The sequence below is a fragment of the Hipposideros armiger genome, unplaced genomic scaffold, assembly GCF_001890085.2.
Source record: "Hipposideros armiger isolate ML-2016 unplaced genomic scaffold, ASM189008v1 scaffold_254, whole genome shotgun sequence".
NCBI lineage: Eukaryota > Metazoa > Chordata > Mammalia > Chiroptera > Hipposideridae > Hipposideros > Hipposideros armiger.
In genome coordinates this window covers 1,024,023-1,048,863 of record NW_017731604.1, presented here as the reverse complement: position 1 = coordinate 1,048,863, position 24,841 = coordinate 1,024,023, and the positions used below count along the sequence as shown (strand labels likewise).

At 39.6% G+C, this 24,841-nt stretch overlaps 1 protein-coding gene and 1 pseudogene across 3 annotated transcripts in view; one reads left to right on the top strand and one right to left on the bottom strand.

The window, feature by feature from the left end:
* Nucleotides 1-24,841, top strand: part of ZC3H12B (zinc finger CCCH-type containing 12B) — a 248,247-nt gene that overhangs the window by 23,190 nt on the left and 200,216 nt on the right. The gene's annotated exons all lie outside the window — the stretch shown is intronic.
* Nucleotides 16,521-19,756, bottom strand: LOC109390068 (extracellular sulfatase Sulf-2-like; annotated as a pseudogene).

The following is a 24,841-nucleotide window of genomic DNA, read 5'->3' as shown; positions in this document are numbered from 1 at the left end:
ACTGCCACAGGGACTGCAGCCCACGCCGTCGCCGGCGACTCATGGCAGCCCAGCTCCAGGTTGAGCTGTTGTTCAGCATCTCAGCTGTGGAGGGCAGTGTCACTGGCCCTCATATGTGGGATCCGAACCGGGGCCCTCTGGCATCCCAAGCGAGCTCTCAACCATCGCGCCATTTGGCCGGCTCAATAGATTTCTTTTTTTGCATCTTTGGGGTTGTCTACATATAAGATCTTGTCATCTCCAAACAGAGATTACTTCTCCTTTCCAATTTCAATGCCTTTCATTTCTTTTTCTGGCCTAATTGTTCTGGCTAAGAGTTCTAGTGCTATGTTAAATAGAGGCGGCAAGAGTGGTTATCCTTTGCCTTGTTCCTGATTTTAGAATAAGAGTTTATAGTTTTTCACCATTGAGTATAATGCTTGCTGTGGGATTTTCATGAGTATATGGTTTTCATTAAGTTGAGTTATTTTCCTTGTCTTCCTAATTTGTTGAGAGTTTTTATCATGAAAGTGTGGAAAAAATTTTTGAATGTTGTCAAAAGCTTTTTCTGAATCTATTTGAGAAGACTACGTGATTTTTTGCCCTTCATTCTTTTGATATGATTACTACATTAATTGATTTTCTTATATTGAACCATCTTTACATCGCAGGGGAAAAAAATCTAACTTCACCATGGTGTATGGTCCTTTTAATATGCTGATGGATTTGTTTTGTGAGTATTTTGTTGAGGATTTTTGCATCTATATTTAATCAGGAATATTGGCCTGTAGTTTTCTTGGGATGTCTTTGTTGTCAGAATAACGCTTGCTTCATAAAATGTGTTTGGAAGTGTTCCCTCTCTTAATTTTTTGAAAGAGTCTAAAAATGATTGGTGTTAATTCTTTAAATATTTGGTAGAAATGAGTGAAACCATTTGGTCTGGGCTTTTCTTTGTTGGGAGATTTTTGATTACTTATTCAATCTCCATGCTAGTTCAGGTTTTCTATTTCATGATTTAGTCTTGATAGATTGTATGTATCTAGGAATGTATCCATTTCTTCTAGGTTATCCAAATTGTTGACATATAATTGTTCTTCTAGGTTATCCAAAATCTTAGCATATACCTGTTCTTACGATTCTTTTTATTTCTGTGGAATCAGTTGTAATATCTTTTCTTTTTTACTGATTTTATTTACTTGAGTCTTTTTTCTCTGTCAATTTTGTTTTTCACTTCAAAAAACCAAGTCTTCATTTCTTTGATTTTTCTATTGTTTTCTATTTTCTATTTCTGCTCTAATTGTTGTTATTTCTTTCTTTCTAATAACATCTGATTTAGTTTGTTCTTTGTACCTCCTTGAGGTGTAAAGTTTGGTTGTTTATTTGTGACCGTTCTACTCTTTTAATAAATGCATTAATTGCTATGAACTTCCCTCTTAGTGCTGCTTTTGCTAAGGTTTAACAATTTTATTGATATTTTCAGAGAATGGGGTATTTGTTTTATTGGTTTCCTCTAATATTTTTATCTTTTCAAATTCCTTGATTCCTGTACTTATGTTTACTATTTCCTTCCTTCTGCTTGCTTCAAGTTTAATTTGATCTTCCTTTTCTAGGTTATTCAGGTGGAAGCTTAGATTATTGACTTCAGTCTTTTCTTCTTTTCTGATGTATACAATCAGTGCTGTAAATCTCCCTCTCAGCTCTGGCTTAGTTATGTAACACACATTTTAATGTGTTATATTTTCATTTTCATGTAGCTTAATGTATTTTTCATTTCCTTTGTGATTTCCTATTTGACCTATGAATTATGAGGAAGTTTGTTATTTAATGTCCAAGTGTTTGTTGATTTCCCTTTTATCTTTCTGTTATTGATTTCTAGTTTGATTTTATTGTGGTTGGCAAGCACAGTTGATATGATTCAATTCTTTTAAATAATTTCAGACTTGTTTATGGACTAAGATATTGTCTATCTTGCATATGTTTTGTTGGCACTTCAAAAGAATGTGCATTCTGTTTTTGGATGGAGTGTTCTAAATAAATGTGAATTAATTCCTACTGTTTGGTAGTCTTCTTGTATTCTTCTACTTCTTTGCTTAGTTTTTACTTAATTGTTTTCTCACTTGTTTTGAGGTGTTGAAATCTCCAATTATAATTATGGATTTGTGTTTTTCTTTTTTCAGATCTGTTAGTGTTTGCTTCACATATTTTGAAGCTCTATATTTTGGTGCATTGATATATAGGGTTGCTGTGTCTTCTTGGTGAATTAACCTTGTGATAATTATATCATTTTTCTCTTTGTCTCTATTATTTTCTTTGCTCTAATACCTAGTTCATCTGATATCAACACAGGCAACCCTGCTTTCCTCTGAGTAATGTTTGTGTGTTATATCTTTTCCTCATCCTCTTACTTTCAGTGTGCCTATATTATATTTGAAGTCATTTTCTTATAGACTACATATAGTTGAGTCATATTTTTTTATCCACTTTACCAGTCTTTCTCTTTTAATTGGTGTATTTATGCCATTTACAGTAAATGTAATTACTGATATATTAGGGCTTTTAAGCCTTCTATTTGTTTGTTTTTTGTATGTTCTGTTGCTTTTTCATGTTTCTCCTGTCTTTCCTTCTTGTTGGTTACTTAAGCCTATTTTAAAATTCCATTTTGCTTTATCTATAGTGTTTTGAATATATCTCTATATATTGAATTTAGTGGTAAGTTAGTATATACATATATATGTACTAAAACAACCACATATATATGTATATATAATGTATATATTAATGCATATTAAATATTACATTATACAATGTTATTTTATACATTATCTATTATTATGTATATAATATATATTATAACAGTCTACTAATGTCATCATTTTATTAATTCTGCTCAAGTGTAGAAACAGTAACAACTTTTATGTTACTTGACTCACATATATAGTTTTCTTAAATATTTCCTTTATATATATTTAGAAACATATCAGGCAGTATTATAATTTTGCTTAAAATGTCAAACATAATTTAGAAAGCTCAAGGGAAGAAGGAAAACTTTATTTTATTACTAATATTTTTGCTGTGTTTTTTTCTTCCTTCCCGAAATTTTAGGTTTTCTCCTTTTATTATCTCCTTGCTATTTAGGGAAATTTACCATTCTTTTAGGGTAAGTCTGCCTACTTTTCTTCATCTGAGAATATCTTGATTTCCCTTTCATTCCTGAAGGATATTTTCACTGGTATAGAATTCTGTATTGAAAATTCTTTTTTTTCCCCAGCACTTTAGTAATATTGTTCCACTTCCTTTGGGCTTTCATCATTTGTGATGGGAATTTTGCTATCATTTTAATCCTACCCCCCAACACACCACTCCCCACATAGGCAAGGTGTCTTTTTCGTTTGGTTGCTTTCAAGATCTTTTCTTTGTCTTCTTTTTTACAAGTTCTATTATGATCTGTCTTGTCATGGAATAATTTGGGTTCATCCTGTTTAGATCTACCTCAGCTTCTTGAGTCTGAGGTTTTATATTTCTGGCCAAATTTGGGATGTTTTCAGCATCAACCTGAATAAAGAGATAAACCAAGACAAGCTCAAATTACCAGAAATTGAGTTTATTTGGTAACAGAAGAGGAATTACAGTTCTGGAAATGCATGCTAAAGCAAGCTATAGGCGAGCCCATTGAGGGTTTGGGGTGGGCTGTATTTGTGGGAAAGGGGTGCAAAGAGGGGGAAGTCCAGCCAGTGTCCAAGTAGTAAGTAAGTTCATTGGCTTGAGAGTTTTTAAGTTTTAGGAAATGTTATCTGTGTATTACTTTTCTACCAAACAATGTTCGCCATAATCAGAAGTGTCTGGACGCTGATGGTAACCACTTTGAGCACCTCTTGTATTGCAGAAGTCAAATGTGACTTTTATTCATCTTTTGTTATCGGTATATATTGAGTATTACAATTATAATACAGTTTATTTGCTTTCTTAAAATGTGTATACATTTTTTGGCACCTTCTGTATATAAAAATAATTTCAAGTTCTGAAATTTTAAAAATATTAAGATTCGGGGGTGGCTGGGAGGCTCAGTTGGTTAGAGCGCGAGCTCTGAGCAACAGAGTTGCTGGTTCGATCCCCATATGGACCAGTGAGCTGCACCAAAGATGAGCTGCAGCTGAGCTGCTGATAGGCGGCTGGATGGCTCAGCTGGTTAGAGCCCGTGCTCCTAACAACAAGGTTGCCAGTTCGACTCCCACATGGGATAATGGGCTGCGCCCCACTGCAACTAAAATTGAAAGCAGCGACTGGATTTGGAGCTGAGCTGTGCCCTCCACAACTAAGATTGAAGGATAACAACTTGACTTGGAGCTGATTGGTCTTGGAAAAACACAATGTTTCCCAACACTATTCCCTTCCCCAATTCCCCAGTAAAATCTTTAAGAAAAAAAATTAAGATTTATAGTTTCTACTTAATTATCATTTATTGATCATAGTCACATAACTCTTAGAAGAGTTTTATAAATAGTTGCAGCAGACATTGAATTATTCCCAGACAATTTTCTTGGAAAATGCTAAATATTTTGTACCTTAATAAAACATGCTGAAAAAGGATTGTGAAAGATAATTTAGTTTACTGCAAAATTGACTTAGAGTTTGTGTGGGCCAATAATGTTGATTGCAGTTTGTCTAAGGCATCCTGTAATCAGTGCTCTTTTTCTTCTTCTTGGTGTTTTCCCCTCTCATATTTCTATCTTCTGTTCTGTTCCCATTAAATTATGCTAAAGTGTTAACTGGTTAACAAGAATTTTAGTTGTTTGGGATTTAAAGTATCCTTCTTTATTTGTGTATTTTGTTAGAGCTTATGGAGGAAAGAATACCCAGCCCTCCTGTTTCCTATTATACATTTCTGTCTCAGAGCCCCCAGGTTTTCAAATCTCAGGAGCCTGAGGCTTGGGGGGAGTGATGAATCCAGGTGTTCCCTATGAGACATCTGCTTGTATTCCACCAGGCCCACATGACCTCCAGTCATTTGAGAAACCAGCTGCTCTACTGAGCACAAGCTGAGCTGCATCCTAGCTTGGCCTCTGTCTCTAAAGAATGTTTGAACTTGGGTTACTTGGCTTCTCTGTGCCCAAGTTTCCCTGTCAATCAGAAATAAGAAGAATAAGCAGAGCACATATTTAGCTCTTAATATTGTTATGAGGATGAAATGAGATAGTGGATAGTATTTAACATTCCTTCATGATAAAAGCACTTTAAAAATTATATTATGACATGGGCATTTCTAGTAACTATCCCTCTAAAATGCTACTGGTAATAGCTTTCAGGTCTTAATAATAAAAGTACTTAAGAAATATAGCATACATTTTCCAAGTAAAACTTAACAGAGCTGATAGTGAACTGATAGTGAACTGATAGAATTCCTTAAGCACCTTAATTCATTAAAAACCGTTAAAATAAAAGGATAAATATCTATGAATGCATGCTTTCTTCATTTGAAACCCCCAATTTTTTTTTTAAGATTTTTATTGGGGAATTGGGGGAAGGGGAAGAGACAAGTTGCTGTCCTTTTGTTCTTCAGTCTAGTTGTGGAGGACTTTGCTTCACTGGCCCAAGTTAGCACCATCATTGTGCTCTTCCCAGGTGAGGCACATCAGTCGCTGGCTTCTGGACAGCTGCTCACTGTGGCTGCTGGCCGCTCACGCTGGCTGCCGGCTACACACGGTAGCCCATGGCAACCCACTGCAGCAGGGGCTGCAGCCTATGCCGTCACCAGCAACTCACAGCAGCCCAGCTCCAGGTTGAGCTGTTGTTCAGCATCTTAGCTGTAGAGGGCAGTGTCACTGGCCCTCATATGTGGGATCCGAACCGGGGCCCTCTGGCGTCCCAAGCCAGCTCTTAACCAACGTGCCACTCGGCTGGCCCCCTAATGTTATGTTTTATTTTATGTTGTCCTCACTACATCTAATTAGTTGAGAAATTCTTTAGATTCTTCACTTTAAGTACCATATCTGTTTTCCCTTCCCTTTTCCATTTCCACAATTCTATAGGTCTTCATTATTTTCTCCCTGGACTATGGCTAATGAACATGAAGGTAACAGGAATCTTCAAGGAGATTAAATGATAAAGCAGTATGGACATTACTCATTTAGGGCTATAAATGCAGACCTTTTTAGTGCTTAAATCAAATTAACCCACTTCTGGACCTCACATTTGCTGAGACGAAGACAGAATATTTCAGTATTTAAAATGTGATTAGTAACTATAAAACCATATAGGCCTTTCCACTTTTTAAGATCTTACCTCCCTTGCTTCCTTTCTTCTGTGAAGATGAGATTCTCCTCATTTTCCTTTTCTATGAAACCTGTTACTACTCATTCTGTCCTTTGAGGTTCTATTCTCCATAAATCTGGCTGAAGAGTGGACATGCAATATTCCCTGCATCCCCTTCCTAGCTACATCGAATGATAAGCAAGCAATCCCCTCCACCTTTTATATCCCTTTTTGTTATGAGGTTTTATTTTTTTAAATTTGTTTTATTAAAGTATATTTGGCATACAATATTATATTTGTTTCATGTGTACAACATAGTGATTCAGCATTTGCATACTTTAAAATGTGATCATCATGATAGGTCTAGTATTAATCTGTCACCATGCAAAGTTATTATATTATTGACTGTATTCCTTGTGCTGTACACTACATCCTCATGGCTTACATATATTATAACTGGGAGTTTGTACCTCCTAATCCTCTTCACTTTTTTCACCCATTCCCCAATCCCCTCATCTCTGGCAACCATCAGTATGTTCTATATCTGTAAGTCTGTTTCTATTTTGTCTTGTTTGCTCTTTTTTAAGAATTTATTAAAAATATAGCTGACATAAATATTATATTAGTTTCAGGTATACACCACAGTTATTCAATATTTATATATCTAAAGAAGTGATCACTATAAGTCCAGCAACTTTCTGACACTGTACAATGCTTTCACAATATTACTGACTATATTCCCCATTCTGTATATTACATCCCCATGACTTACTTGTTTTATGCCTGGAAATTTGGACCTCTTATTCCCCTGCCCCTTTCCCCCCTTTTAAAATTTATCAATTAAAGTTGACATTCAGTATTATTTTATATTAGTCTCAGGTGTACAGCATAGTTGTTAGACATTTGTATAATTTAAGAAGTGATCCCTCTGACTAGTCTGGCACTATACATAGTTATTACCATATTACTGACTATTTTCCCTATGCTTTACTTTACATGCCCATGACTATTTTGTAACTACTAATTAGTACTTCTTAACCCCTTCACCTTTTTCATGCTGGTGCTAACCCCCTCCTATCTATCACCCCAACAAATCTAGTACCCCTCTGACACCATACATAGTTATTACAATATTATTGACTATATTCCTTATGCTATACGCTACATCTCCATAACTACTTTTCAACAAACAATTTGTACTTCTTAATCCCTTTCCCTTTTTCATCCACACCCCCAACCCCACTCCTATCTAGCAACCATCAAACTGTTTTCTGTATCTATGAATTTGTTTGTATTCTTTTTGTTTAATTTGTTCTTAGATTCTACATATAAGCAAAATCACATTGCATCTGTCTTTCTGTCTGACATACTCCACTCAGTAAAATACCCACCAGGTCCATCCATGTCCCCACAGATGGCAAGAACCCAGTCCCTTGCATGGCAAGCAATATGCCATTGTATATATGTACCACCTTCTCTTTATCCATTCTTCCATCGATGAACACCCAGGCTGCCTCCACATCTTGGCCATTGTGAACAATGATGCAATGAATATATGGATGCACATGTTCTCTTGAAGTAGTGCTTTTGGTTTCTCCGGATTAATACCGGAAGTGGGACTACTAGGTCCTTCTTTGCCTCTTCTTATAGCCTTTTTAAAGTCTGTTTTGTCTGGTACTGCTATCCCAGTTTTTATTCTTTTTTTTGTTTCATTTCCATTTTCATGAAATAACTTTTCTAGTCCCTTTACTTTCTGTGTATGTCTTTCAATCTGCAGTAAGTCTTTTGTAGGCAGCATATGTAAGGGGTTTGTTTTCTTATCCATTCAGCTGTCCTATGTCTTTTGATTGGAGCATTTAATCCATTTACATTGAAAGTAATTTTTGATAGATATGTAACTATTGACATTTTATTATTCATAATTTTGATCTTTTTTTTCCCCATCTTAAAGAAGTCCCTCTAACATTTCTTGTAGTACTGGTTTGGTGGTAATGAATTCCTTTAGCCTGTTCTTGTCTGGGAAGCTCTTTACCTGCCCTTTGATTTTAAATGATAGCTTTGCTGTGGAGAATACCCTTGGTTGTAGGTCCTTGGTTTTCATCATGTCTAATATTTTGTGCCAATCCCTTCTGGTCTGCAAAGTTTGTGATGAGAAATCAGCTGACAATCTTATAGGGGCTCTCTTATAAGTTACTAGTTGCCTTTCTCTTTCTGCTTTTAGGGTTCTCTCTTTGTTTTTAACTTTTGCCGTTTTAGTTATAATGTGTCTTGGTGTGGGCCTGTTTAGGTCAATCTGTTCGGGATTCTCTGCTCTTCCTGGACGTATATTTCTATTTTCCTTGCCAGGTTAGGAAAGTTTTCAGTCATTATTTCTTCAAGTAGGTTCTCAATCTCTTGCTTTGTCTCTTTTCCTTCTGGTACCCCTATGATGTGAACGTTGTTATGCTTGATGTTATCCCAGAGGTCTCTTAAAATATCCTCATTTTTTTGGACTCTTTTTCCTATTCGCTTTTCCATTGGGTGTTTTCTGTTACCTTGTCTTTCAAATTACTGATTTGATTTCTGCTTCATGTAGTCTGCTGGTGATTCCTTTTAGTGCATTCTTCATTTCAGTTATTGTCTTCTTCACTCTGACTTTTTTTTATTAGTTTCAGGTATACAAAACAATGCAATAGTTATACTTTTCACCCCTCACAAAGTGACTACCCCCTCCCCCATTCAACCGCCCCACCCCCCGATATCATACATATCTATTACAATTCCATTGACTCCACTCCCCCACACTGTACTCCACATCCCGTGACGATATATATATATATATATATATATATATATATAATTATAGTTGACATGCAATATTATTCAATGGCAGCTTCAGATATACAGTGCAGTGGTCAGGCCTCTACACTATGAAGTGGTCTCCCTAGTAAGGCATGAGTCCATCTGACCCCCTAAAAAATATTTACAACATTATTGATTATATTCCCCAAACTGTCTTTCATAATCATGGCAATATTGTAGTTACGTATTTATGCTGTCTAATCCCTTCCCCCTCTTTCTCATCCCCTCCCCCTCCCAACTAGCAGCCATCAGTTGTTCCTCTATATCTCTGAGACTATTTCTGTTTACTTTGCTCGTTTATTCAGTTCTTTAGATTCCACATATAAGTGAGATCATATGGTATCTGTCTTTCTCCGTCTGATTTATTTCACTTAACATAATAGTCTCTAGGTCCATCCATATCATTGCAAATGGTGTGATTTCATTCTTCTTTATAGCTGAGTAATAGTCTATTGTATAAATGTACCACAGTTTCTTAATCTAGTCATCTACCAATGGGCATTTCGGTTGTTTCCAAGTCTTGGCTATTGTAAATAGCACTGCAATGAACATAGGGGTGCATATATTTTTTCGAATTAATGTCTTGGGTTTCTCTGGATAAAACTTCTGACTTTTTTTAATGGTTTCTATGTCCTTTCATACTTGCTATCTCTTTGTTGAAGGTAGGTCTCACTAAGTTCTTTGAGCATCCGTGTAACCATTGTTCTGAACTCTGTCTCTAGTAGGTTGCTTGTGTTCATTTTGTTTAGTTCTTTTTCTGGAGTTTTCTCTTGTTCTTTTATTTGGGACATATTTCTTTGTTTTCTCATTTTGGCTGCCTCTCTGTGTTTGTTGCCATGAATTAGGTAGCTGTGCTATGTCTCCCAGTGTTGGCCGGGTGTCCTTATGTAGTAGGTGCCCTATGCAGCCCTGGCACAGTCTCCCTGGTCACCTGCTCTTGGTGCTCCAGCAATGTCCCTTGTATGAGTTGTGTGTGCCCTACTGTTATAGTTGAGCCTTGATTGCTATTGGGACATCTGTGGGTAGGACTGACCCTCAGGCTGATTGTCTGTGGGGTTTTGCCATGTCCACAGTTTACAGAATGCTGTGGTAGGAACTTACCCACTGAGTGGGATTCTCCCTAGTGGGCTCTGGTGCCTCTTGAGACCGCCCTTTGTGTGTGCCACTTGTAGGGCTAATTGGGCAGTGCTCTGCTGTGGTCTGAAGCCCACCTCCAAATATGTTGATTTTGGGGCCTCTTGGGAGGGGCTTTGGTGCAGGTCCAGGTCACCCACTGCCTGTAACCAGCTGGGGACTATCTGGTAGGAGCTATAAAGCTATCCACAGTTGTTTGCTTCCTGTACTAAAATTGGAGGCACATAGGAGAAGACACACTGCAATTCAAGGATGGCTACCAGTAATACCAGGCCTGGGGTATCTCTGCAAAAAGCCCGCTGCTGGCTCCCATAAGGTTCAGCCACTGTTAAAGCCTTGTGCAGTCCATGAATTTGGGTGAGGCAGGGTCTCAGTGAGTCAGTAGAGTGGGAAGAGTTGTGGTCACCAGGTTAATGCAGACTCTGTTTTGGTGCCAGTGCTGAATCTGGAGCTACTCATCAAAACTCTCAGGTCACACTGAGGCCAGAACTGGCCAACTCCGAAAGTTTTGCAAGAAAGTATGCAAAACTTTCTTTTGGGTGGGGTTGGCTGCTCCTGAGAAAGTTCCTCTGGTGTTGGCAGAGTTGTGTAGGGTGGATTTCCAGTGAGTCAGCAGCAGTAGAGCTCACCAGACCAATCAGATTCAGATTTGGCCTGTGGGGGGGAGGGTTCAACACAGGAAAGATGGCACCTGCCTGCTGGCTGCATGGGAGGAAGACCCTTCATAGGGAAAACAGTTACTGTCCTCCAGCCCTGCCCTGAAGCCACACAACTTAGTCTTCCCCCTGTATGCTCCCGACACCTCCTGAGTCACTGTCCCTTTGTTGGAGCCCAGGGTGAATGCCTGCGAATGAGTGAGTCCATGAGCAGGCCCTTTAAAGGGATGCCTGGGTTTCCCATAGCCTTCTGTCCACCCAGATGGTTGGGATCTCCACTCTTTTTCACAACCAAATGTTGTGAGGGCTCCTCTTCCTGGTACCAGTACTCTAGGCTGGGGAGGCTGGTCTGAGGCTGCAGTCCCTCGCTCCTTTGGCAGGATCCTCTGTGACCAAGATATTTATCCTGGTTCTCAACCACCACACGGAGGTTTGGGATTAGCCATTTGCATGTCTCCACCCCTCCTACCAGTCTGGACATGGCTGCTTCTTTATATCCTTCAGGCTTCAGCCAGGCTTCAGATTGTTCTCCAGGTTGATTGTTCTATAATTTAGTTGTAATTTTGATGTGTTCATGGAAGGAAGCAGGCACAGTGTTGATCTACTCCACCATCTTGGATATCCCATTTTTTGTTTAGTTTTTTTTTTAAGGTTTTATAATTATTCTTGAAAACAGAGAATTTTTAAAAAATAAAGAATTCAATTTATTTCTCCAATTGTTTGTTACTATTGGGTTGTCGGAAAAGTCATGATGCATTTTTGCAATGAAAAACATAGAAAAAAATACGTCATGACTTTTCCGACAACCCAATAGATGTTTATACTATGTCAGAGGCTGTACTAGCTCTTGGGATATAGAGGTGGATAAGCTTTTGAATATATCACAGCCCATTTAAGTATATTACAGTTCTTGAGTAGATCACAGTCTAGTAGATGATGTTAAAAAATCATAGAATCCAGGGCTGGCCGAGTGGCATGGGTTAGGAGTTGGCTTGGGAGTGCCAACTCTGAGCAGCAGGGCCACTGGTTCAGATCCCACATGGGCCAGTGATGCTGTGACCTGTACAGCTAAGATGGTGAACAACAGCTCGACCTGGAGCTGGGCTGCCATGAGTTGCTGGCGATGGCATAGGCTGCAGCGGGGCTGGCCAGCAGTGGGCGTGAGCTGCCGTGAGCCGCTGTGAGCTGCCGTGAGCTGCCATGAGCCGCGTGAGCGGCTGTGCAGTGGCCAGCGACCAATCTGCCTCACCCGGGAGGAACACAATAATACCAACATGGGCCAGTGAAGCAATGTCCTCCACAACTAGACTGAAGAACAAAAGGACAGCAACTTGTCTGTTCCCCTTCCCTGATTCCCCAAAGCTGTTCTCCTCCCCCCAATTTCCCAATAAAATCTTTCAAAAAAATCATAGAATCTAGTAAAATTCTAATAGCCACAGTCCCTCTTCTTCAGTTTTTGCTTCACTTTTAGATAGTACCTAAAAGCTCATCAAGATTTTTGCTTTCTACCTTTATTTCTCACCATGGAGCTCATTAAATCTCACCTTTAACTTTCCTCAGAGCTACCTAAATACCAAGGGCATACTGGTCCCTTCTTCCACAAAGCTTCCCAGTTTGGGAACTTGAGAAGCAGATTGAGAAGAATATCTTAGTCTCAGTGGGTATTTTTCCCAACCCTGAATTTCTCTGGATTGGCTGATACCCATTTCTTGAGGCCTCTGTCCTGCCCAGGATTTCTACCATCTGAATGTTTCCTCACATTTGTTATTTTTCAAGCATGAAAATATTTAATAGAGAAATAAACTATGACTGGTTATGCTTTAGATTTGTTTCCTTTATCATTTTGAGAATTATTTCCCCACAAACTCCCATAATCCACTATTATAATGTAAATACTCTATCTTATTGCATTTAAGCAAATCATATAAAGTTTCATGTAATTAGCACATTTGCTTCTAAGAAATGTGTGGTATAAATCAGGAGAAACTAGTTTTCTTTACCTCTGATATTTTGCAGGTAGTTAACTAAAGTAGTAACCTGAAAAGTGGAAAGGATTCATGAAAAACTTCTAAAGACTTCCACCAAAACTGGAAAATTGTCTGAAAGTAAATGTAACCAGTATCAAATTATCTGTTTTTTAAAAGACAGAGTATGGGGCCAGCCAAGTGGCACAGTGGTTAAGAGCTGGCTTGGGATGCCAGAGGGCCCTGGTTCGGATCCCACATATGAGGGCCAGTGACACTGCCCTCTACAGCTAAGATGCCGAATGACAGCTCAACCTGGAGCTGGGCTGCTGGGAGTTGCTGGCTATGGCATAGGCTGCAGCCACTGCTGCAGTGGGTTGCCATGGGCTACCGTATGTAGCCAGCAGCCAGCGTGAGCAGCCAGCAGCTGCAGTGAGCGGCTGTCCAGAAGCCGGCGATTGATGTGCCTCACCCGGGAAGAGCGCAATGATGGTGTCAACTTGGGCCAGTGAAGCAACATCCTCCACAACTAGACTGAAGAACAAAACGACAGCAACTTGTCTGTTCCCCATCCCCCAATTCCTCAATAAAAATCTTAAAAAAAAAAGACAGAGTATGAAAAGACAGATGATGTTTTATATCACCAATATATGAAAAACATCTTTATTCTTATGTTTGAGCTACAAATTACTGTATTACTTTATAGCCCATACTCTTTTTGTTAAAACAAAAAGCATTAGAAGGCATTTCGCCTGTGATATCTCCCTATTATGATTAAATTTAATTATTTACAACTTATTTAGTGGGAATTTGATATTTAACTTTTAAAAACCTAATTAATTATTTACATTTTAATAAATAGTATGTTTTAATATGTATCTATAAATATCTAAAGTGGTTCATTTTATAGCATAATGCCTATGTTTTTCATAAATATAGGTAGAAAACTATTACCTGCAAGAAATGCCATACCTTGACTGTGTTTTCTTTAATTGTAGTTTTCATTTCAGTTTTTTCTTTACTCTTAGAAAACAGTCGATAAATTTCTGTCATCAATCTCCTTAACTAAACTGTGCAAGAAAGAATAACAGGGGAGAGGAGAACAATTCACATTGAACTATACTACCAGTATTCCGTGTAGTCCTCCTTAGACCTAGCAGAATTTGAGGGGAAAGGCACAGTGGAGTTTACCATTTAATCACAAGTACCACAAACTATTAAATACTAAACTCCCATATGAGGTATGATCACAAAATACAATGAATGTTTAAATTAAAGGAAATTATTACAGTAAAAGACACATTGCCATTAATACCCCTCAAATTACTCCCTCTTCGCTTTGAACACACTTATCATTCTTGCCAGTTTCTGAAGCAGCTCTGCAAGTCTCTTTTGTGAGTGTCTTTACTTCATCCTCCATCTTGACAATGCTCTGTGTCAGACATCACTTCTGGTGCAGCAGTATCTGTCAAATAAAAACATTATGATGTGTCCTTATTCACCTTATTCACCGGATCTGGCACCGTGTGACTTCTGGCTCTTCTCCAAAGTCAAAATGACCATGAAAGGAAAACATTTTGAATCAATTCAGGACATCAAGGCAGCCACAATAGTGCAATTAAAGACTCATGAAAGAGGACTTCAAGAACTGCTTCAGAAAGTGGCAAGAACAATGGGATAAGTGTGTTTGAAGCGAGGGGGAGTACTTTGAGGGGGATTAATAGCAATGTGTCTTTTACTGTAATAAATGTTTTTTTTAAATTTAAACATTCACTATATATTTTTATCACACTTCGTATTTCCCCTTTTGTTTTTCTTCCCTGGCTTTATAGATTGTGCAATGGATTTCTTGTATCACATTCAGGGGAAGTGGGAAGTGATACACTGACTTTTTAAAAAGCATATGGAGAATATAAGGTGCCTTTTACTATGTAGGGCAATTTAAAATGCATGCAAATATTTTACTTCATTTGGACATTAAATTCATTCTGTTTTGTTAAAAACAAGCTATTGACCTCTCTCTCTCGATGAGATTCCTCATTGTTGGTCTGGTTTATATAACTCTGAGAAAAAGGCAGTAACATCTTCCCCCTTAAAAGTAGCTCTGCATGAATATTTATGTGCTTATAGTATGTTTAAAGAACATTATAGCACCGGATTAGGAAGCTTTCTAGAAAAATTTGAGCAAGGGTCCTATGCCAAATTTTGTCATATATTTTAAAAATCCATGTGCCATTTGTCCTTAGGTTTCTTATAGTTTTGTTGGAGAAGGAGATGATAAAAATTTATAAGAAAAAAAAATAGAGAACATAGCAACCCCTTAATTAAAGAGAATGACTTTTTTAATTATTATTTTTTTATTGTGAAATACACATTTTTTTAGAATTAGTTTCAGCTGTAAAAGAGAATGACTTAAAAAAAATTTTTTTCTCTTACACTGGCCACAGAGCGTTTATTGACACCACCACTCTTGAAAATTGGGTTTTCTTATTAGATTTCCCTGAAAGTTCCCATGCTGGTTTCATATAAATAGTCACGCATATATAGTAAAGTTAATTTCTTTGGAGGTAGCCAGGATTATAGTGCTAGATAAGTGAGTTTTTTTGTGCAGTTGACTCCCTGTCAACCTCTGTGTAACATTTCCAGCATGTGCGAGTTGCCTCGTCCTGCTTCTTAGTCTCTTCTTTTTGACAAACCAAAAGATAAGAGGATTTAAAACAGGGCTCTTCCCTTATGATTTAAAAAAAAAAATTCCAGTGACTCTTCACTCTTGGGGTAAATTTCCAAGAAATATTTCTCTTTGTTCTTTTTCCCTTGTGAGCCTCTCAGAGAGGGTTAGTGGTGACTTTTTGATATGAAAATGCATTTTGTGGGGCCGGCCGAGTGGCGCGATGGTTAAGAACTCGCTTGGAATGCCAGAGGGCCCCGGTTCGGATCCCACATATGAGGGCCAGTGACACTGCCCTCCACAGCTAAGATGCTGAACAACAGCTCAACCTGGAGCTGGGCTGCCATGAGTCGCTGGCGATGGCGTAGGCTGCAGTCCCTGTGGCAGTGGGTTGCCATGGGCTACTGTATGTAGCCAGCAGCCAGCAGCCAGCGTGAGAGGCCAGCAGCAAGCGTGAGCGGCCAGCAGCCGCAGTGAGCGGCCGTCCAGAAGCCGGCGACTGATCTGCCTCGCCAGGGAAGAGCGCAATGATGGTGGCAACTTGGGCCAGTGAAGCAGCGTCCTCCACAACTAGATTGAAGAACAAAACGACAGCAACTTGTCTGTTCCCCTTCCCCCAATTCCCCATCACTGTTCCCATCCCCCCAATTACCCAATAAAAATCTTTTAAAAAATGCATTTTGTGCAGCCAGTGAGGTATAATCCAAAGTAAAAGCAGGGGCAAAAATGGACTTCCTGAAGTATCACTACTCCTGGTGGTTCTCTTCCAGAGAATTTGCCATGTTGACTGAAAGCAAGTTCTGTGTCTCTCAGGTCTCCTGGCAAACAGCATAGGTCTGCTTGAAATCATATCAAGCTTTTCATTGTCTGTACAGTCAGATGATGCCTCTGGTTTTAGGGATACATCTTGTGTTGCTTAACTTTCCCAGCCTTTTCAGTCGTCCCAGTGTTTTGGAAGAAGGTCTCTTCATTTCTGGGCACTTTCAGTGCTGAAACTGCCTGTATGGCTCATAATTCTCTCCATCTTTGTCACAGGTCCATGTTTTGGGTCCAGTAGTTACACTGCTTATAACCATTGCAGCTTCTCAGTTCCATGAGCTGTACGTGTATCTCACTGAGGACTTCCCTGTCCAGTGTATTCACTGCATGCATCAACTGGTATGGGTCTGTGTTGAGATCAAAGTACTCAAGGAAGCCGGTTGCAAATTCACACAAAGAGGAAATTGTGGTCTTGTTGATTGTCCTCATGCACTAGTGCATGTTGTTGTTGGTGCTGGTGCAGGCACAGAAGGGCTCCAGTGTCCAGAGAGCTGCAGTCTGCCAGTGCTGGTTGTTATGGGTAAAACACGTGAGGTCCGGCATGTCACATGTGTTGTTCTGTAGTCGCTTGAGCAGCTTGCGAAGTTTCCTCTTCTGCTTCTGCTCCTGCAACAATCACACCTTGTCCTTCTCTTGCAGCACCTTCTGAAAGGCTGCAGACTGGTGCCATTGTGCTTGAGGTGGCCTTTGTGCTGGGTGTGACGATTCTGTGAAAATTACATTCTTCCAGCTGGCTTTTCTTCGGGTGACCTTGGACTTCTGTCAGGTTCTTAATTTTGTTTTGCAAGGTTTTGATCTCATGGTTGATGTGCAGCTTGTTGTCTTTGTAGGCCTGCAGGGACTTATATAAGTCCAGGTCACACTGGACCATGTTGTTCTCTAAGATGTAGCACCAATGTGTGACTTGAAAGGGGTTGGAGGCTGAGTAGTCCAGAAGGCTTCGGTGCCACTGAAGTCCCTGCTATACTTGTCACCTTGGTCCTCAGGGACCCTGGTCAGTGCTGCTTGGTAAGGTTGTGGAGCTGGGACACATCACCCAGACCTACATGGTGTACCTCGCCATCCATCTTGATGGCCACTGAGTGGATGGAACAATTACGGGAGTAGCTGGCCTTGTGCCTCTTTTTTTTAACTAAAGTTTATTGGGGCAACAATTGTTAGCAAAGCTACATAGGTTTCAGGTGTACAGTTCTGAAATACATCATCTATATATCTCATTGTGTGTTCACCACCCAGAGCCAGTTCTCCTTCCATCACCATATATTTCATCCCTTTTACCCTAATCTACCACCGCCCTCCCCCCCACCCTCTGGTAACCACTAAACTATTGTCTGTGTCTATGAGTTTTGTTTCTTCATTTGTTTGTCTTGTTCCTTTGTTGTTTTCAGTTGGCCTTGTGCTTCTTGAAGAACTTTTTCCAGCATCCAGGCAGGCTGAGCTTGTAGTCCCCACTGTCACAGGTGCAGGCCTTGCAGCCCTTCCCATGGTACTTGGGCACCAGGTTGGACGGCTCTGCCCCCAGGCTGGGCCAGGCCCTTGCACTTGTGCAGCTTCAGCATCCCCATGGCGTCCTCCACACACTGTTACTTCTGTCCCAGCTGCCCACACATGGTCTGATATTTGGCACACTGGCACAGGTCTTTAACGCGCTGGTACTTGGACCAGGAAGTTCTCCTCCTGGGCATTCACCTTGTCATTTGTCCCTCTTGTGGAGCAGTTTGACTCCTTTTTTTTTATTGTGTGATAGTGTGTTTTTTCCAGGATCCATCAGCTCCAAGTCAAGTCGTTGTCCTTCAATCTAGTGTGGATAGCGCAGCTCAGCTCCAAGTCCAGTCGCCATTTTAACTCTAGTTGTTGAGGGCACAGCCCACCATCCCATGTGGGAATCAAACCGGCAACCTTGTTGTTAAGAACACGTGCTCTAACCAACTGAGCCCCACGCCCCCACCCCAGTTTGATTCTTTCCACCAGGAAAGAGTCCTATCAGAGCCTTATCTTTTTCAAGTGAAACCGATTTACCTGCCACTCGGTGTCCAGCAGCTTGAGGATGGATTTCCCATCCATATCTGAGGGGTGACCAGACCTGGGATGTCCAGGATGGCGGGGGCCAAGTCAGTGTTGGGGACAATGTGGGAATTCAGCGAGCCAGCCTCCATGTCGGGGCCCCTCAGTAGAACTGGAACCTGATGTTAAACTTGCACAGCATGGACTTCCCCTCCACCAGGCCAAACTAGCCGATGTGGTAGCCATGTTTGGTGGTGTACACGATGGAGGTATTGTCCAGCTCACCTGTCTCCACCAGCATGTTGTAAATCATCTCCATGGAGTCATCCACAGACATGAGGGTCTGCAGGCGCTTCCGCTGCAGCATGTTGGTGAATTCCATGGATGGGCTTCATGGACCTCATGTAGCGCATGATCCAGTGCTTGTCAGGGTTGGGTGCATAGTTGTAACTCAGTGTGATGTGCTGTGACACTTTGGGGAAGAGGTGTGAGTACTGAGGGGCCAACTGCTGGGGCTGTGGGGGACTGCGTGGCCAATGACTATTAGGGCGGACCTGTGCAGGTACATCTTGGATGTGTGGAAAAATGTCATGCTGTCATTGGTGATGAGGTCAGGAAATCCTTGGAATAGTCAAAGCCATCCTACTCTTTCACCCTGTTCCAAAGAGCATGTAGTTATAAAAGCAGGAGTTTTTAAGGAGGCTGACCCACTCCAACCAGCCTGGTGGCACATAGGAGCCAGTGTATTCATTCAGGTACTTCCCAAGGAGAGCTGTCTGGTAGCCCGTGCTGTTGATGTACACAGCAAAGGTGTAGCTCTCATGCTGCACCTGCCAGGAGGGCAAGGAGCAATTCTTGTTGTTGGTGTAGGTGTTGTGGTTGTGGATGTACTTCCCGGTTAGGAGGGCAGAGCACAAGGGGCAGCTCATGGGCCTGGTCACCAAGGCATTGATGAAGTGTGCCCTGCCCTGCTCCGTGATGCGCCTGGTCTTGTTCATCACTTGCATGGAACCGAACTCCACGACCTGCTGATCTGTCAGCACCAGGATGATGTTGGGGTGGATGTTTCTGGGGTCGCTATGACACCTGCCTTTATGACAGGAGCATGGAACTCCCACCCAGCAGAGATAGAACAGTTACTGACAGCAGGCAAAGCAGGAGAATGGGTCATGCCATTTTATGTTTTTGCTGAACCCTTGCTTGTTGCAGGAGGCAGGAGTCTGAGGTTGCGTCTTGTGGATTTGTTTATTTGCTCTCTTCCCTCTCCACTCACTGATCTCTGGCTGGAGAGACATGTGGTCCAGCTGGCCAGGCCCTGCTGCCCTAGGCTCATGGCCCTGGCCCCGAAGTCCCGCCAGGAACAGGGTAGCAGCGGAGATCTGGGGTCCGGGCAGCACTCTGCCTCCCAAAGCTGCAGGATCTGGCCCGGGAATGATGTTCATTAAACAAAGTTCTATTCTGATTATAAAAGTAACATATTTTTAAAACTTCAAAAAATATAAATTAAAAAATCAGTAAATCATCAGTAGTAACTCCTCCCCAGTGCCTGAGATAGCCATAGTTATCATTTCAGAGAATTTATTTCCTTCTCCCCATACTGCTCTATATTTTGAGATCATACTGACAATTTCATTCACCATTTTTCATTAACATTGTTTTTATTTAAACATTTCCTCCATATCATTAAAATTATTTCTAAACATTTTTGATGGCTGCATAATAACCAAATTAATTATACTATTGTTTACTTTATAACTTCCCTATTGTTACACATTTAGGCAAGTCATTTTTATTTTGCCATAAATAAAACTGGTAAACATTTTTGGCATAAATTTTTGCATTTTTTAAAGTATAGTTGGCATACAATATTATATTAGTTTCAGGTGTATAACATAGTGATTCAACATGTATACATCTTACGATATAATCACCAAACTAAGCCTAGCAACCATCTGTCACTGTGCAAAGTTATCACAACTATTATTGACTATATTCCCCTTCACTCTTATCCTCATCCCTCTGGTCCCCTCCGCTCTGGCAACCATTGGTTTGTTCTTTGTTTCTATGAATCTATATTTGTTTTGTTTTGTTTGTTCATTTGTTTTGATTTTTTAAATTCCACATGTAAGTGAAATCATGTGGTATTTGTCTTTCTCTGTCTGACTTATTTCACTTAGCATAATAACCTCTAGGCCCATTCATGTTGTTGCAAATGGCAGGGCTTCATTCTTTTTTATTACTGAGTAATATCCCATTGTATATATGTACCACAACTTCCTTATATATTTATCTTTTGATGGACACCCAAGTTGCTTCCATATCATGGCTATTGTAAATAGTACTGCAATGAACATAGGGGTGCATATATCTTTTTGAATTAGTGTTTACATTTTCTATGGCTAAATAGCCAGAAATGGAATTGCTGGTATGTATTTTGGGATGCTTCTTTAGAGTGGATTCCAAGGACTAAACTGAAGCTTGTGATATCTGTAAACTGAATTCTTTCCAAAAATGTTGTGTGACTTTATACTTCCACCAACATTGCATGTCATTATTAAGGACTGATTTGTCTTTAAGTGCTTGTTAGCCACTTATATTCCCTCTTTTGTGAATTTTTTGTGTTCTTTGCTAATTTTTCCATGACACAACTTTTAACATATTTATTCCAGAACCCAAGAACCATAGAAAGAAAATCAAAAGCCAAAGCACCGCAAGAGCACTCATTAATGAGGTAGTAAGGGAGGCCATGCTAGAAACACACCTTTGACATTATTTCTAACTATGTTAACAAAACTCTGATGATAAAATGTGTTATTAAATACCATTGCTATCTTTAACAGAGATGGAAGAAATGCATGAGTGTGCAAAAAAATAAACAACTGACTATTATAGGGTCAGGTTAGAATATAAAAGTTTTTTGGAGGACATGATTTTTGAACCAAGTGTTGGATGAAGTCATGGCTTTATTTAATTAATTCATTCAACAACAATTTGGGGGGCAATTCCTATATGTTAGATACTGTTCTAGGCACTGAAGTACAGTAGTGAGCAAAACAGACAGAATTTTCTGCCTTCGTAGAGCTTTTTCTAGAATGACCCTTGCTACTCAAAGTGTAGTCCACAGACTAGCAGCATTAGTATTACTTGAGGGCTTGTTAGATTGTAAATTGGTACAGCCACTATGAAGAACAGTAAAGAGGAAGCTCAAAAAGTTAATATAGCTACCATATGATCCAGTAATTCTACTTCTGGGAGTATATTCAAAGGAAAGAAAAACCACTCAAAAGTATATCTGCACACATAATGGTCACAGAAGCACATTTATAATAGCCAAGACATGGAAACAACTTAAGCAGAATATTATTCAGCCATAAAAATGAGGAAATCCTACCATTTGCAACAACATGAATGAAACTTGAAGGCATTAATGAGAAATAAAATAAGACAGACAGAGAAAGACAAATATTGTATTAACTCACATATAGAATCTAAAACAAAAACAAACAAACAACAACACAAAACAAACTCATAAAAAAAGAGATCAGACTTGTGGTTACCAGAGGCAGAGGGTGGGGGAGGGAAGAGAAATTGGAGGAAGGTGGTCAAAAGGTACAGACTTCTAGTTATAAGATATATAAGAGGTAGGGATGTAATGTACAACATGATAACTATAGCTAACACTGCCATATGATATGTAGGAAAGTTGTTGAGAGTAGATCCTAAGAGTTCTCATCACAAGGAGAAAATATTTTTCCTTTTTTATTTTCTTCCTTTTCTCTTTATTGTATCGATATGAGAAGATGGATCTTAGCTGAATCTATTGTGGTAATCATTTCACAATATATGTAAATCAAACCATTATGCTGTACACCTGAAACTTATATAGTGATGTATGTCAATTATTTCTCAATAAAACTGGGGGAAAAGAAATGTATCTTCTTAGGCCAAACCCTCAACTTCCTGATTTTGCATTAAAAATATATCCCTAGGTGATTGGCATGTACATTAAAGTTTGAGAAACAATGATTTAATGGATTTGATAGGCAGTAGGAGAGTAGTCTGAGAAGAAAGAACATGAGCAAAGACATGGGGTGAGGCTGAGCAAAATGTATTGAGAATGGTAAGATGAATAGTTTGGTAAAGAAAACAGGAGGTTTACTAAATGCTATAGCTTGAATGTTTATATCCCCCCAAAATTCATATGTTGAAATACTAGCCCCCAGGGTGATCATATTAGGAGGTGGGCCTTTGGAGATAATTAGGTCATGAAGGCAGAGCCTTCATCATTGGGATTATTGCCCTTATAAAGGAGACTCCAGAGTCAGTCTTTCCTTCTGCCATGTGAGGTTACATCAAGAAGACCGCTGTCCAGGAAGGAAGTAGACACCGTGTCTGCCAACACCATTATCCTTCCCAGCTCCAGAACTGTGAGAAACAGATGTTTGTTGTTTATAAACTATCCAGTCTCTGTTATTTTGTTATAGCAGCCCAAACTGATGAAGTCATTAGGAGAGAAGATTTGTAGGGGCTTGAATGATAAAAGCTTAGATTTTATCTATTATTCCTCAGATAGAGTTTTCCTGTAGACAATTGGATGTACATGAATCTACTATTCAGAGAAGATAAAGCAGGAGAAATATATTTCATAGTTGGCAGAGTAGAGATGAGATTGGAAGCTAAGGTGTGAATTAGGTCTCCTATGAAGAGGTTTTAGAGATTGTGACAAGAAGGGAACTAAGGACAGAACTCCATGAAGTACAGACATTTAAGATGCAAGAGGAAGAAGAGGATTCTACAAAAGACTGAAAAGGAACTAGCTAGAGGTAGAACGGGAACTAGAAGAGCTAGTTTTAAAGCTGAGACAGAGTTTCACAGACTAGGGAGGAACTACAGTGTCCATCGCCATGGAAACATTAAGTAAGATAAAGTCTGAAAAGTAATTATTAGATGTGAAAGTTAGAGAGTCGTTGATGACCATGAAAAGATCATTTTTAGTGGAATGATGAGAAGGAAAGCCAGATTGCATTCATCTGAAATATGAATGGGAAGTGAGAAATCAGAGACTGTGAAAGTAGACTCTTTGAAGAAGCATGACTATAAATGGGGAAAAATAATGAATGTGGGTAGGATCCAGGGGGTTGAGAGAGGTGTTCTCTCTCTCTTTCTCTCTCCTCTCCTTCCTTTCCTCCCTTCCTCTCTCCCTCCCCCTCCTCTCTTTCCCTTTCCACCCTAATCTCATCTTGTTTTAAGATGGGAGAGAATGGGTCATATTTACATGCTGAGAAGAAGTATTTAGTAATAAAAGTAATAGTAATGTGAACATTGCTGAATACTTAATCTGTATTAGGAACTGTGCTAAATTCTGGGCATATATTATCTCATTTAATCCTTACAACAACCTATGAGAGTGATAGAAGTAAAGTGATATTTTTGAGATTGCACAAGTGATAAGTAGTAGAGTTATGGATTGAACCTGAATAGTCTGATTATTTAGCCTATACTCATTATTGTTAAGTTATATTGCTTCTCAAATAGAGAAAACATGGGGGAAAAAGGAAAAACAGGAGACAACTGAAAGAGCAAATTCCTTAAAGGATATTGGAAGACATGGTATTCAGAAGTATTCAGAAATAGAAGAGTGGGCCTTATTTATTTATTTTTTTAATTATTTTTTTTTAGCTGAGCCATCCTGCCACCTGTTGGCAGCTCAGCAGCAGCTCAGCTCGGGCCAGGAATCTAACCAGCAACGCTGTTCCTCAGAGCTTGCACTCTTGAGTGAGCTCTTAACAAGAGTGGGCCTTATTACACTAAGAGGGACATATTTTTTTCCCAGGTGGGAAAGAAAATGGTAAGGATGGGCATAGATATAGAAATGATGGAGGGCTGTATAACAATGTGCTTAATTTAAAACTGCAAACCCACCCTTCAGCACTCTCTACCTTGATCCTTGTCTCATCTGACATACTACATGTTTACCGATTTGTCTTGTTTATTATTTGTTTCCTGATGAAATGGTAATCTGATATCCTTAATAAACACAGTATCAGTGGAAAATGGTAGTGGAAGCCAAATTGAGTGGTTTGAGATAAAAATGATATTTGAAAAAATAATACAGTCAATACAGTAGAACACTATTTCAAGAAGGTTTGTCATGAATCATACAGGGAGGTAGAACAATAATAGCATGTGGAGGAGGTAGTGAAACCAGAGGGCAACCAAGTCTGGGGCTTGTGCTGCCTGCGCCGCTCAGCCAACAGACCGATGCAGGAGTTGGGCTATACGATAAGCGTTTAGTGTCAGAGCGCAGGTGATCTGAGAAGGCAGCGGGTAAACACCTCCAAAAACTGCCTTAACATTCTCAGACCGGCTTAGGGTATTTAAGGAAAAATCTGAGCGTTCCTCTAAAGCAGCGGTTCTCAACCTTCCTAATGCCACGACCCCTTAATACAGTTCCTCATGTTGTGGTGACCCCCAACCATAAAATTATTTTCGTTGCTACTCTATAACTGTAATTTTGCTACTGTTAT